This window comes from Malus sylvestris, chromosome 13 (genome assembly GCF_916048215.2).
Source record: "Malus sylvestris chromosome 13, drMalSylv7.2, whole genome shotgun sequence".
Lineage (NCBI taxonomy): Eukaryota > Viridiplantae > Streptophyta > Magnoliopsida > Rosales > Rosaceae > Malus > Malus sylvestris.
The window spans coordinates 41,285,226-41,298,937 of record NC_062272.1 but is presented as its reverse complement, the minus strand read 5'-3'; the positions used below and the strand labels follow the sequence as shown (position 1 = coordinate 41,298,937).

The 13,712-nt window shown below is 37.6% G+C and overlaps 1 long non-coding RNA gene across 2 annotated transcripts; it reads right to left on the bottom strand.

The window, feature by feature from the left end:
* Positions 1-2: 2 nt before the first annotated feature.
* Positions 3-2,360, bottom strand: LOC126596113 (uncharacterized). 2 transcript variants are annotated; one of them, XR_007613837.1, is made up of 5 exons: positions 2,158-2,360; positions 1,902-2,022; positions 1,411-1,477; positions 541-603; positions 3-234 (listed from the first exon to the last, which is right to left on the bottom strand). It is a non-coding gene; the product is annotated as an uncharacterized LOC126596113 (long non-coding RNA). The 2 variants fall into 2 exon arrangements; XR_007613836.1 differs by lacking the exon at positions 3-234 and having other exon boundaries at positions 285-603.
* Between the last annotated feature and the right edge of the window lie 11,352 nt (positions 2,361-13,712).

The window sequence follows — 13,712 nt, the reverse complement described above, 5'->3', positions numbered from 1 at the left end:
AAAGTTTTCTCAATATGATCAAGCCATTTCTCTGCCCCCTCATGACTTTCATTACCCATAAACCGATCTAACTTCAAGTTGTACATGGTCTCCAGAGGTGTCCTCGGAGGAGGGGGAGGACGAATCACATTCTGTAAAGCCTGGGCCATCGCTTCCCCTAACTGAGTAATATCCGGGAAATTAGGTTCAGAAGTACGGCGGGACTCTCTACGCTCTCTACGAGGCGGCATGATTCTGACATAAAACATTAAGAGATCGTTAAGACATTAACAAATTTACAGGACTGCAACCTAAGCTCTGATACCAAACTGACACACCCTGATTAGGAGGATCCAAGTGTGCTGGCCGTCACGTGGGCGTGACGTAACCATAAGCACGACACGGAAGCGTAATAACAACAGAAATTCAAACCAAACTCAACATAACCACATACGGACATAACCGGACGAGTTTACAAGTAAACACGTAAGTTCAGAGCATAGGTTATCTGCAGTCAAGTAGGACTAAAATAAGAATACATCACCCTCAGGTGAGTCCTACATGTCCCAAATCTGTCAGAAAGCCGGAAAGGACCTCGTGAGCCAACCACAGCTAAACTAGAACCTGGAGGGGCGCAAAACAAAATGAGTGGGTCAGTAAAACAAATTAGTTTTCCAAAACATTTCATTAAAACAGTTATATCCCCTCGCCGTAAAAACCTGTATACTTTCCCAGAAATATATAACCATATAAAATCTCAACATTTAAATCTCAAATCTTTAACATTTAAAGAAAACATGCCATGACATAAATCAACATATAAATCAGGTGAAATAAGGAATCAATCGGAGACCCTGCAGTTGGTCCTATACGATTAATTCAATAGCTCAAATCCCACTAAGCCGGAGTCACCACAGTGACCTATACGGCCCTACTCTGCACATCACTCGGAACTACGTAAGGTAGTCTATACGATGAAAGGTGTAAAAATACGCTCTAGTGCTTCTCTCATCATATCATCAGCGCGCATACTAATGTCACCCACTAGTCGGAATCACGCCTAGTGATCTGTACGACTAGCATGTCGGAACCCTCACATGGTCTGTACGACATCCACCTACTTGGATCCAAGGCGAGCGTGCGGTGTGGTGAATAATATAAGCACTAACACCTAGGGTGCAGGTTATGAGCTCAAATTATATCGATATCAATCAATTCAATTAAATGAATAATGAACTCACCTGACTTACCTGTGCCTCCACAGCACCATGCAACATGTATGCATCATATCTCAATCATATAATTCATAAACCAATTCATGATTTTCAAATAATTCTATGCATGGCATATTCAAAACATATTTTCATATAAACATTTTTCTGGGAAAAACAGTAGTATATAGGTAATACGAAAACAAAACTGCCCACTCACTGATAAGTCGACGGGTCGTAACCCCCGTGGCGTCCCTGGATGCGGTCGTCCTCGGGATACGTCTCACCTATATGCGAAACAACTATAAAAACATTAAGTTTAAGCATATCACCAATAATTCGAAATAACTTCTCATACGATGCTCAATTTTGGTATATGAATATACCACATCGACCTACTCGACGTCACGAGCGTCGAGAAATTTTTAGAAAAATTTTTGGAAGCCCCACGCGCCCCCACGTGCCACACGTGGCACGGGTCCACGCGCTGGCCACGCGCAGCACGTGCAGCGCACGTGTCGTCTTCTTCGCAGGGCCTCGCCGGACTGGTTATCCGGTGGCCGGACTCCGGCCGAACTCCGGCCGATTTTCAAACTCACTGTTCTCCTTCGTTTTTCACCCATTTTCTTCGTATTTTATACCAAATTGAAGCCCTAAGAGTGTACTATCACGTTGGACTAGTTTTAGGGCCTAAAAACTACGAAATCTCACCTTGCAAAAACCAAGGGTTCGGCCAAACTTGAAATCTACGATCCCGACGTCCAAAACTCTCCAACGAACGTCCCCGAGCTTCCTTAGGACCTCCTAAAGCTCACCACAAGCTTGAAATCTCCTGAAACACAACATTTTACGTTCGCATGAACAGTACTTCAAAAATGGAGGTTTGGGATCTACGTGAAATCGAAGGTTTCACTTCCTAAAACTAGCACCAATGAACTCAGGACGTCAAAACGATGAAGATACATACCTTATTTGCCCCGATCCGTCAAGTTTTGAAGGGTTTTGGTGGTGGTCCGTACGATATGGGTGTGCGTGAGGGTGTGAGTTCGAGAGAGACAGAGACAGGGAAAGCACCGGGGAAGGAGAGGGAGAGAGGAAGGTCATGTGTGGTCCAAATTAATCCACACCCTCCATTTCATCCTAACCAAACATACCAAAAATCAATTTCCAATAAAATCCCATCCAACCAATGCTATTTTCCAAAATAACGTTACGTACCTACGTACCTTAATGTCCAATAAGGGTAATTATGTCATTTCACATTCCCGTCAAAAGTACCTCCGGGACGGGCTGTGACAGTTATGGGTGGTCATTGTTGGATTTGATATTACGAACAAAATTGATGATGAACACATATTCTGCTGGCTATGTGATTAATAAGGGTTAGTTGTTGGCCAATAGAGTTGTAATATATTTAAATTTTTCTCCTTCGGTTGATGGAATGTGAATAGTTCCCTGGATGTGCAAGTCACTCATTTATTAAGTCTGTGACTACACTTTGAAGCAATTTAAAAGAGAAACAATTGAAGGAAAGATTTGGGAAAAAAAAAGAGATAATGTTTTTAAATTTACTATGGGTAATTTAGTTTAATTGCGGAAATAAGGGAAATCATAGAATGAGGTTTATTTTAGTGGTGTTGCGGAGTTGGTTTTAAATTTCTTTCCTTTACCTAGTGAGTGTGATTGGAAACTCCACTGATTTTGGTTGGAAAGTTTGATATTTAATTTGCCAATTATAATGTTATGGCTTGAAATTTTGATATTTACTTAGCCACTGATGATTATGACTTGAATTTCTGGTATCTTTTTTATCGATGATGATTATGACTGAAGTTTATGATCATTGTTTTAAGGGTGATGTATTTTGTGACCACCCATCCGTAATTCAACATTTTTATTAATTTTAAAAGCGTGAATTGATGAAAATGCCCTAGAGGCAAGGAACTTTGATTTTCGTTGACTATTGTCTAGAGAAATGTATGACTTATTCTTTTAGTGTATTTGTGTAGTACTTGATGGTACGAACATGTGGGCACAAATCGAACGTAATTCGGAGTTATAACAAAGAAGTTATAGGCAAGTAAACATAAGGATAAAATGGTCATTTGACCATTTTCTGGAAGGCTTCAGATTTTTGGAGCAAAGAATGGTCATGCCACATGTGTGGCTATGATGGAAATGAAAGGAGGAATAAGGAGGGGTGCAGACTGAAGGAAATTTTGTGAAAAACATGTTCATTTGAGCAACATCTATGGCATGCAATTAACATTTAAAGGGGGAATCATGCTTGTATGCACTAAAAAACAAAACTTTACCCATGAAATTCAAAGCCTAGTAGAAAGGTGAACCAAGACTCAACTCAAGAACAAAGTGAGTTGAGATATTTTATACATTTGTTGATTCCTCTTTGCATAAGCAAAGGCTAATCACCCAAGGAGAGGGCCTTCATTCCTTGCTTCTTAGTTCCATCGATTTCTTGGAGGAGGATGGTAGAAAGGATTCTCCAAGTTCCCAAAATTGAGAACCTCTAATTTTTCCACACCAAGGAGGGACTTGAAGAAGAGATGAGTGACCTTGGAGGATGAGAGATTGATAGCTAATCTCCTCCAAGGGGGCTGGCCTCTTAAAGAGAAAAGGAGAGCATTGTGTTCTCATCCTTTCCCCAAAAGAAAACCCTAAGGATGAAATGGCTATAAAGTTGTCTTTATACCACCTCACAATGGAGTGGCAAACTTGCAATTAAAGCAAGTTCACTACCCTCCTCTATTTGGCCGGCCTTAAGGGTTTATTGGGCTTTCAAGCCCTTTGTTTATTCAAGTTGTCATACAAGTTGAGTTAATGGGCTTGACATTCAAATCCTATTGGGCCTTGCAACCCAAAACTAACCCGAGGTCTTTAACGAACTTTATTCGTTTGATTAATTAACATATTAATTAATCCTTGCCATAAATAATTAAACCATTTAATTATCCTTACTCATCTCCGTTGTTTCTTCAATCTCTACCTTACACGATGTACGTGTTGGAAATGTGCCCTAAAGCCAATCATATGATGATACTTTACGGACATTTCACATGTTAAACTAATCTAGTTTAAATATAAAGGGCAAATATTATTGTTTGAGCCGTCTCATATAAATGTTATATGCTTAAACGATAAAGTCCAAGGAATATGTGATTGGGAGAATGCAATCTAATGAAGTTAGATTCATGAGACCATTCTTTCGTAGACACATCCTAAATGTTCCTGATCATAGGATTGTCAATTGGGCATTGACAGTCCGTCAAGATCAGTACGTGCTATGTCTTCTCTCAGGGAGAGTGACTAGTCTCGAGTCATTGGTGTGTGTGACATCAAGACAAGTACGTAGGTGCTCAGTAGAGAATGAGTTCACTGAACGCGATCAACGAAGAGTTCTCATACTCATGTCACATGAGAACTCATGGTTGGGATAATGCAAAGTAGTCCTTTGACCTGAGGCATCACAGTTGTCTTGTGGTTAAGTCCTTGATCTTTGATTATGTCAAACGTCATTCCATTGGAGTGTCCACGGCATCGTTAAGGTTAAGCCACTTAGCCATGGAGGCAAGTGAATGCACAACAAGGGATCTCTAACCTTCAAACCGTTGGGGGAGAATACTCTATGATATGATTTAGAATCTTTGGCCAGAGTATGAATGAGATTTAGGAATGCGTTCCAAATCACATTCAAGGTAATCATATAAGCACACGAATCACATTGGATAGTAGACATGAATAAATAAACTATCAAACCAAACAATGTGGTCAAGAGTATTGTATTAGAGAAAGACTGTATTGCATTTGTAATCCCAAACTGAATAGGTTTTCTCTACCTCTTCTGATTAGCTTGGGTAACCATGATATGCTGAAAGGTGTCACTCATGGTTTGTGAAAGCCCTAAACGTGTGTAATCACTAAAGGGAGAATTGAAAGTAAGTTTCAATTCACAATCGATATAAAATGGTTTTAATCGCCCACTGCCTCGCTAAAAGGAACCTAATGGATCGCACACCGTGTAAGGTGGAGATTGAAGAAACAATGGAGATGAGTAAGAATGATTAAATGATTTAATCACTTATTTATGGCAAGGATTAATTAATATGTTAATTAATCAAACGAATAAGTTCGTTAAAGACCTCGGGATAGTTTTGGACATTAAGGCCCAATGGGCTTCGAACGTCAAGCCCATTGACTTAAGTTGTATGACAACTTAATGAATAATGATTCACAAAGGCCTAATTAGCCCAAAAATACCCTAGGGCCGGCCATGATGCTAAGGGTAGTGAACTTGGACTTATTTACAAGTTTGCCACTCAAATGAATAAAGGTATAAATATGACTTTATAGCCTAAAATTCATTAGGGTTTGTTTTGGAGAAAATTGGAGAGAACATGTCTCTCCATTTCTCTCTAAAGAGGCCGGCCACCTTGGGGGTGCATCTTGCAATCCCACTACTCCAAGGTCACTCATTTCTTCTCCAATCTCTCCTTGGTGAAGAGACTTAGAGGTTCCCTATTTTGGGAACTTGGAGAAACCTATTCATCCATCCAAATCCATAGATTTATTATGCAAGGAATGAAGGCCCTCTCTTTGGGTGATTAGCCTTTGCTTATGCAAAGAGGAATCTACAAAGGTACAATTTCAACTCACTTTGTTTTGAGTTGAGTTTTGGTTCACCAATCTACTAGGCTTTGAATTTCTTGGTTAAAGTTTTGTTTTTTAAGTGCATGCAAGCATGATTCCGCCTTTAATTGTTAATTGCATGCTTATTGATGTTGCTTAAATGAACTTGTTTTCACAAAATATTCCTTCAGTACGATCCATTAGGCTCCTTTTAGCGAGGCAGTGAGTGATTAGAACTCTTTCAAATCGATTGTGAATTGAAACTTACTTTCAATTCTCCCTTTAGTGATTATACACGATTAGGGCTTCCACAAATCATGAGTGACACCTAGCAGTATGTCATGGTTACCCAAGCTAATCAGAAGAGGTGGAGAACCTATTTAGTTTAGGATTACAATGCAATACGGTCTTTCTCTAATACAATACTCTTGACCACATTGTTTGGTTTGATAGTTTAATCATGTCTACTATCCAATGTGATTCATTTACTTATATGATTACCTTGAATGTGATTTGGAACGACTTCCTAAATCTCATTCATACTCTGGCCAGAGATTCTTAATCATATCATAGAGTATTCTCCTTCAAACAATTTGAAGGTTAGAGATCCCTTGTTGCGCATTCACTTGCCTCTATGGCTAAGTGACTTAACCCCAACTATGTCGTGGACACCTTCTGACAGAGTGACTTAGACATAGTCAAAGATCAAGGACCTAACCACAAGACAACTATGATGCCTCAGGTCAAAGGACTACTTTGCATTATCCCAACCATGAGTTCTCATGTGACATGAGTATGAGAACTCCTCGTTGATTGTGTTTAGTGGACTCATTCTCTATTGAGCACCTACATGCTTGTCTTGGTGTCAATCACACCAATGACTCGAGACCAGTCACTCTCCCTGAGAGAAGACACAACACGTACTGATCTTAACGGACTGTCAATGCCCAATTGGCAATCCTATGATCAGAAAGGTTTAGGATATGTATACGAAAGAGAATGGTCTCATGAATCTAACCTCTTTAAATTACATTCTCCTAATTACATATTCATTGGACTTATCGTTTAAGCATATAACATTTATATGAGACAGCTTAAAACAATAATCTTTGCCCTTGATATTAAACTAGATTAGTTTAACATGTGAAATGTCCGTAAAGTATCATCATATGATTGGTTTTAGGGCACATTTCCAACAATCTCCCACTTGCACTAGAGCCAATCAGCTTGGTCATCACTGATGATACCTCTTCTGTAGTCATTTCATAAATGGCTGAGTAGTAGGCCTAGGCAATGGATATCTATATGTTATCCATAGAAGCAACCTTGAGAATAACGACGTCACCATTATACATGATTCTCAATCATGTGGTTCAATCTCTTATTTGAGTTCGGATCTTGATGAGACCGTGATTCCCTGGCTTGAGCTATCGCCCCATTAGTGTCATAGTGTCGGTACACTAGAGACACTTTCTGGTTGGAACCGAATAGAGAGTTCATAAATGAACTTTCCCATCCAAACAACATTGTTGTAAGCTTCTATATAACAATATATTTTGCATTCATAATGGAACACACTAAAGTCATTACTTTTAATGTTTCCATCCAAATATCTCTTTAGTCATAATAAAGAGATATCTGATTATCTCTTCATTCATAATGAAGAAACATCCAATAATGGATTAGATTCATAATCTAATACATTTACGCTTCCATTACGTTACTCTAATTCTTCCTCATTCTTGAAGAATCCATCCTTTATTATTTCTCAAATACTTAAAGATTCACTTGACAGTTGCCATGGTTCTGATCCTGGGCTTGCATTGATATAGTCTTGTACCAATCTTGGTACAACTCATATCAACGTTTTTCATACAATATGAAATACATAAATCACCTTTTTGCATATACATAAAGGATTCTATTTACGCATTATTTCTTTGGGAGTCAAAGGGTACGTTCCCTTTGAGAAAAGCTACCTCCTAGTCTCACTAGATTGTTCTTCTGATTGAAGTTTATCATCATATGAGAAACTTCCTAGCATCTTTTGTCTATCATTAGGGCTTGATATAATCCAATTATATCCTGAAATCTATCATTATAGATTTCTATCCCATGTTTATAGACTATGTCTCCCATATACATTATATCGTTATAGAATGTTTAAAGTCATAACTTTAATGAAGAAGTATTCTTTTCTTTTCCAAAATTAATATATCATATATGTGTTAAATTTTAGGAACATGATTAACTCCCACTAATCTTTTGTAAACTTAGTAAACAAAAGATTCATTTACATCTTTATGAGAAATCAATTGATTTGATCTGTCTCTCATAAGACACTTATAGCTCCCACTAGCTTGCCAAGATCCATGATGGATGGATCTCTATAACTTACATGTCTTGTGATTCATAGTTTTAGACATATATTATCAAGACTATCTTAATAATGGTTTCAGAACCCCATATTATGTCCAAACATTGAATCACCATTTAGCTATAGCTAGCAATCTTCGAATTAATTGAAACCAAGACTACGTCAAAGATGGTTTCTTCCAAGTCAACCATTCTCTTTGATTGTAGTCACCTTAAGCTAACAATTAGCTATGAAGGTTTCATTATTTCGGGTCAAATGGTATTTTACCATTTCCTTGAGTATATGTCGTATATACACTCAATGTAGTCATAAGGGTTTTCATTCTTATTTCTTTCAAATTAAGAGGTGTAACTCTATGACATAGTCATAAAATTCAAACCATTCAACTGAGACAGTTTATAAATCCTTCTCGACTACCTTGGAGCTTGTGGTGTAGGAACTAGGTTGTTATATTTTTTGATTATCATCTTGTCTCTCAAAGAACCCATTCTTTGAGTTTTATCTCTCGTTCATTTGCGCTTAGGCAAATCATATTGTAGGATTACAATGAAGTGGTAAACTTGCAATTAAAGCAAGTTCACTACCCTCCTTTATTTGGCCGCCCTTCAGGGTTTATTGGGCTTTCAAGCCCTTTGTTTATTCAAGTTGTCATACAAGTTGAGTTAATGGGCTTGACATTCAAATCCCATTGGGCCTTGTGGCCCAAAACTAACCCGAGGTCTTTAACGAACTTTATTCGTTTGATTAATTAACATATTAATTAATCCTTGCCATAAATAATTAAACAATTTAATTATCCTTACTCATCTCCGTTGTTTCTTCAATCTCTACCTTACACGGTGTACGATCCATTAGGTTCCTTTTAGCGAGGCAGTGGGTGATTAGAACTCTTTCAAATCGATTGTGAATTGAAACTTACTTTCAATTCTCCCTTTAGTGATTATACACGTTTAGGGCTTCCACAAATAATGAGTGACACCTAGCAGTATGTCATGGTTACCCAAGCTAATCAGAAGAGGTGGAGAACCTATTTAGTTTAGGATTACAATACAATATAGTCTTTCTCTAATACAATACTCTTGACCACATTGTTTGGTTTGATAGTTTAATCATGTCTACTATCCAATGTGATTCATTTACTTATATGATTACCTTGAATGTGATTTGGAACGACTTCCTAAATCTCATTCATACTCTGGCCAGAGATTCTTAATTATATCATAGAGTATTCTCCCTCAAACAGTTTGAAGGTTAGAGATCCCTTGTTACGCATTCACTTGCCTCCATGGCTAAGTGACTTAACCCCAACTATGCCGTGGACACCCTCTGACAGAGTGACTTAGACATAGTCAAAGATCAAGGACCTAACCACAAGACAACTATGATGCCTCAGGTCAAAGGACTACTTTGCATTATCCCAACCATGAGTTCTCATGTGACATGAGTAGGAGAACTCCTCGTTGATCGTGTTCAGTGGATTCATTCTCTATTGAGCACCTACATGCTTGTCTTGGTGTCAATCACACCAATGACTCGAGACCAGTCACTCTCCCTGAGAGAAGACACAGCACGTACTGATCTTAACGGACTGTCAATGTCTAATTGGCAATCTTATGATCAGGAACGTTTAGGATATGTATACGAAAGAGAATGGTCTCATGAATCTAACTTCTTTAAATTACATTCTCCTAATTACATATTCCTTGGACTTATCATTTAAGCATATAACATTTATATGAGACGGCTTAAAACAGTAATCTTTGCCCTTGATATTAAACTAGATTAGTTTAACATGTGAAATGTCCGTAAAGTATCATCATATGATTGGTTTTAGGGCACATTTCCAACAAAGACCAATCAGTGAAGGGAGGAGAGAAAGTGAACAATAGGGAGAGCAGGAAATAAGGGGAAAGGAAGGAGAGGAGAAGCACAGGATCTATGAACCATTTCTCCTTTTCCGACCCAACGCGGACGGTATCCATGGAATTCGACAGTTTTTCCTTGGTTTTTCCAATGAATTACATCACCTAACCACCTAGAACCAACTCCACGACCTTCCTTCTTTGCATTCCACCCACAAATTGAAGGTATTGGGCTCTAAATTATGAAGTTCGAAGCTGTCAGCTCCGACGGCAACCCGTGAGTCTCTAGGCGGTGATCTGCCATTTTTGAAGGCAATTGTTGGAAATGTGCCCTAAAGCCAATCATGTGATGATACTTTACGGACATTTCACATGTTAAACTAATCCAGTTTAACATATAAAGGGCATACATTATTGTTTGAGCCGTCTCATATAAATGTTATATGCTTAAACAATAAAGTCCAAGGAATTTGTGATTGGGAGAATGTAATCTAATGAAGTTAGATTCTTGAGACCATTCTTTCGTAGACACATCCTAAACGTTCCTGATCATAGGATTGCCAATTGGGCATTGACAGTCCGTCAAGATCGGTACGTACTATGTCTTCTCTCAGGGAGAGTGATTAGTCTCTAGTCATTGGTGTGTGTGACATCAAGACAAGTACGATAGGTGCTCAATAGAGAATGAGTTCACTGAACGCGATCAACGAAGAGTTCTCATATTCCATGTCACATGAGAACTCATGGTTGGGATAATGCAAAGTAGTCCTTTGACCTGAGGCATCATAGTTGTCTTGTGGTTAAGACCTTGATCTTTGATTATGTCAAAGTCATCCCACCAGGAGGGTGTCCACGGCATCGTTGGGGTCAAGCCGCTTAGCTATGGAGACAAGTGAATGCGCAACAAGGGATCTCTAACCTTCAAACCGTTTGAAGGAGAATACTCTCTGATATGATTTGAATCTCTGGCCAGAGTATGAATGAGATTTGGGAATGCGTTCCTAATCACATTCAAGGTAATCATATAAGCACAAGACACACATTGGATAGTAGACATGAGAAAATAAACTATCAAACCAAACAATGTGGTCAAGAGTATTAGATTAGAGAAGGACCGTATTGCATTTGTAATCCCAGACTGAATAGGTTCTCCACCTCTTCTGATTAGCTTGGGTAACCATGACATACGGCTAGGTGTCACTCATGGTTTGTGGAAGCCCTAAACGTGTGTAATCACTAAAGGGAGAATTGAAAATAGTTTCAATTCACAATCGATGTAAAATGGTTTTAATCGCCCACTACCTCGCTAAAAGGAACCTAATGGATCGTACACCGTGTAAGGTAGAGATGGACGAAATAAATGAAATGAGTAAGATTAATTGAATGGTTTAATTATTTATGGCAAGGATTAATTAATATGTTAATTAATTAAACGAATAAGTTCGTTAAAGACCACGGGATAGTTTTGGACCTTAAGGCCCAATGGGCTTCGAATGTCAAGCCCATTAACTTAAGTTGTATGACAATTTAATGAATAAAGATTCATTAAAGCCCAAAAGCCCAAAAATCCCTAGGTGGCCAGCCATATTAGATGAATTAGGGTTGTTTGGTTATTTAGGTCACTTAAAGAAGTGACTATATAAATGACTTTATAGCCAAATATTCATTAAGTGAAATAAGGGTTTATTTTTGGGGAAAATGGGTGAGAATTGTCTCTCCATTTTCTCTCTAAAGAGGCCAACACCTTGGAGGTGATTAGCTAGTCATCTAATCCTCCAAGGTCACTCATTCATCATCCAATCTCTCCTTGGTGTAGAGACTTAGAGGTTCTCAATTTTGGGAACTTGGAGAACCTATTCTTCCATCCAAATCCATGGATCTAAGAAGCAAGGAATGAAGGCCCTATCTCTTTGGGTGATTAGCCTTTGCTTATGCAAAGAGGAATGTACAAAGGTATTAATTTCAACTCACTTTGTTTTGAGTTGATTATTGGTTCACCAATCTACTAGGCTTTGAATTTCATGGGTAAATGTTTTGTATTTGAGTGCATGTAAGCATGATTCCGCCTTTAATTGTTAATTGCATGCTATATGATGTTGCTCAAATGAACATGTTTTTCAAAATAATTCCTTCAAGTGGTATCAGAGCCTAGGTCTAGTAGTTGGTGAATCCTTTTGTGTTTTGTAGTTCATAAGTTTGTGATCTAAAAGTTGTAATTGTTACAAGCTTTATTCTTGCTTCTTTGAAAGTAAATTTTGTTGGAAAATTTGCTATCTCAAATGTTGTAGATGTTGTTCATATGAGCATGAATATTGGAGCTAAAATTTGGTGCCATGCTTTTGGGAAAATTCGGCCAAAATCAAAGGGTGAATTTTTGGGTTCTTGTTTGACTTGTTAAAAGTGTTTTAATGTGTTCTTTGGAACCCCTAAGTACCCTAGTTTGGTTAGATGTTATTTCCCTTAAGTAAGAATGGTTTTGGAATGTTTTTGGGTGGAAAAAGTTCATGGAAAAATTTGGGTTTTTCATGGATGTTCTTCATTGTTCTTGATGTTCTTGCCAAGAACAAAAAGGTTTGGTGTTTTGATTCAAAGTTTTGATTTATTTCATAAAGTATATGTGATATGTTTTTAAATGATTTATTATGTATTTAAAGTGTTAAATATTTGTATAAATGATGATTGAAATAATTGTGTTTGAATTATTTCAAAAACATATCTTATCTTACATACACTTGCATGTTTTTGACAAAACTCACAAATCAACACACACACCAACCTTATCCCTCCCTAAAACCAGCCACTCCCTCAAAGGGAGTACTTTTGGGGCTTTTATGCAATTACATAAAGTTTTGATACTTTTGTGTATTTGCACTTTGGCCCAAAAGTTTACGTTTTTACGTTTAGGTCCAAAAACGCTAAAGGACAAATTGTTTTGATCCTTTAATGAAGTTTTTGCATTATTAAAAGTTTGGGTTCTAGTTGTATTTACATGAAGTTGTGACTTTTGTGTATTGTACAAAGTGACCCCAAAAGTTTTTTGTTTTTGCAATATGGCCCAAAAGTTGAGGTTAATTGCATGATGGCCCAAATAGGATGAGAACAAAATTGTTTTGTCTCTTTAAATGAGAATTGGATTTTCATTTTGTTTAGCTCCATTTAAATCAATTTTATGGATACAAAAACCAAATGAAAATGTTGCATTCATTAATTAGTTAAAGTGTTAATTAATTAAAGGGTGATTGTGAACCTAAGCCTAATATAATTGAGCTATGTGAAAGGCGTTTCAAATTTGTTTGAACCATGGGAATGTGTAGATTAAATTTTGGTTGTAATTTGATTTGATCAAATGTTGTAAAAGGGCTTAAGCTCTTCTTTACTTTAAAGTAATTTGTTATATGCAAATGTTGTAATGAGCATAAGCTCACCTTTACTTTGAAGTACTTCTTTCTTGCTTTATACGATATGCATGAAAATGAAGTAGTTGGGTCCAACGCCCATAAGACAACACGCCTTAATGTGATTAAACGCGTAACTAAAATCAATCACCATTCCTAGACCGAGATTCAACACAAGGCTCGTGTTGAATCTAAACAAAGGTTCATAATCATCCTTAGGCCCTAAGACAACTATGTAGTCCAT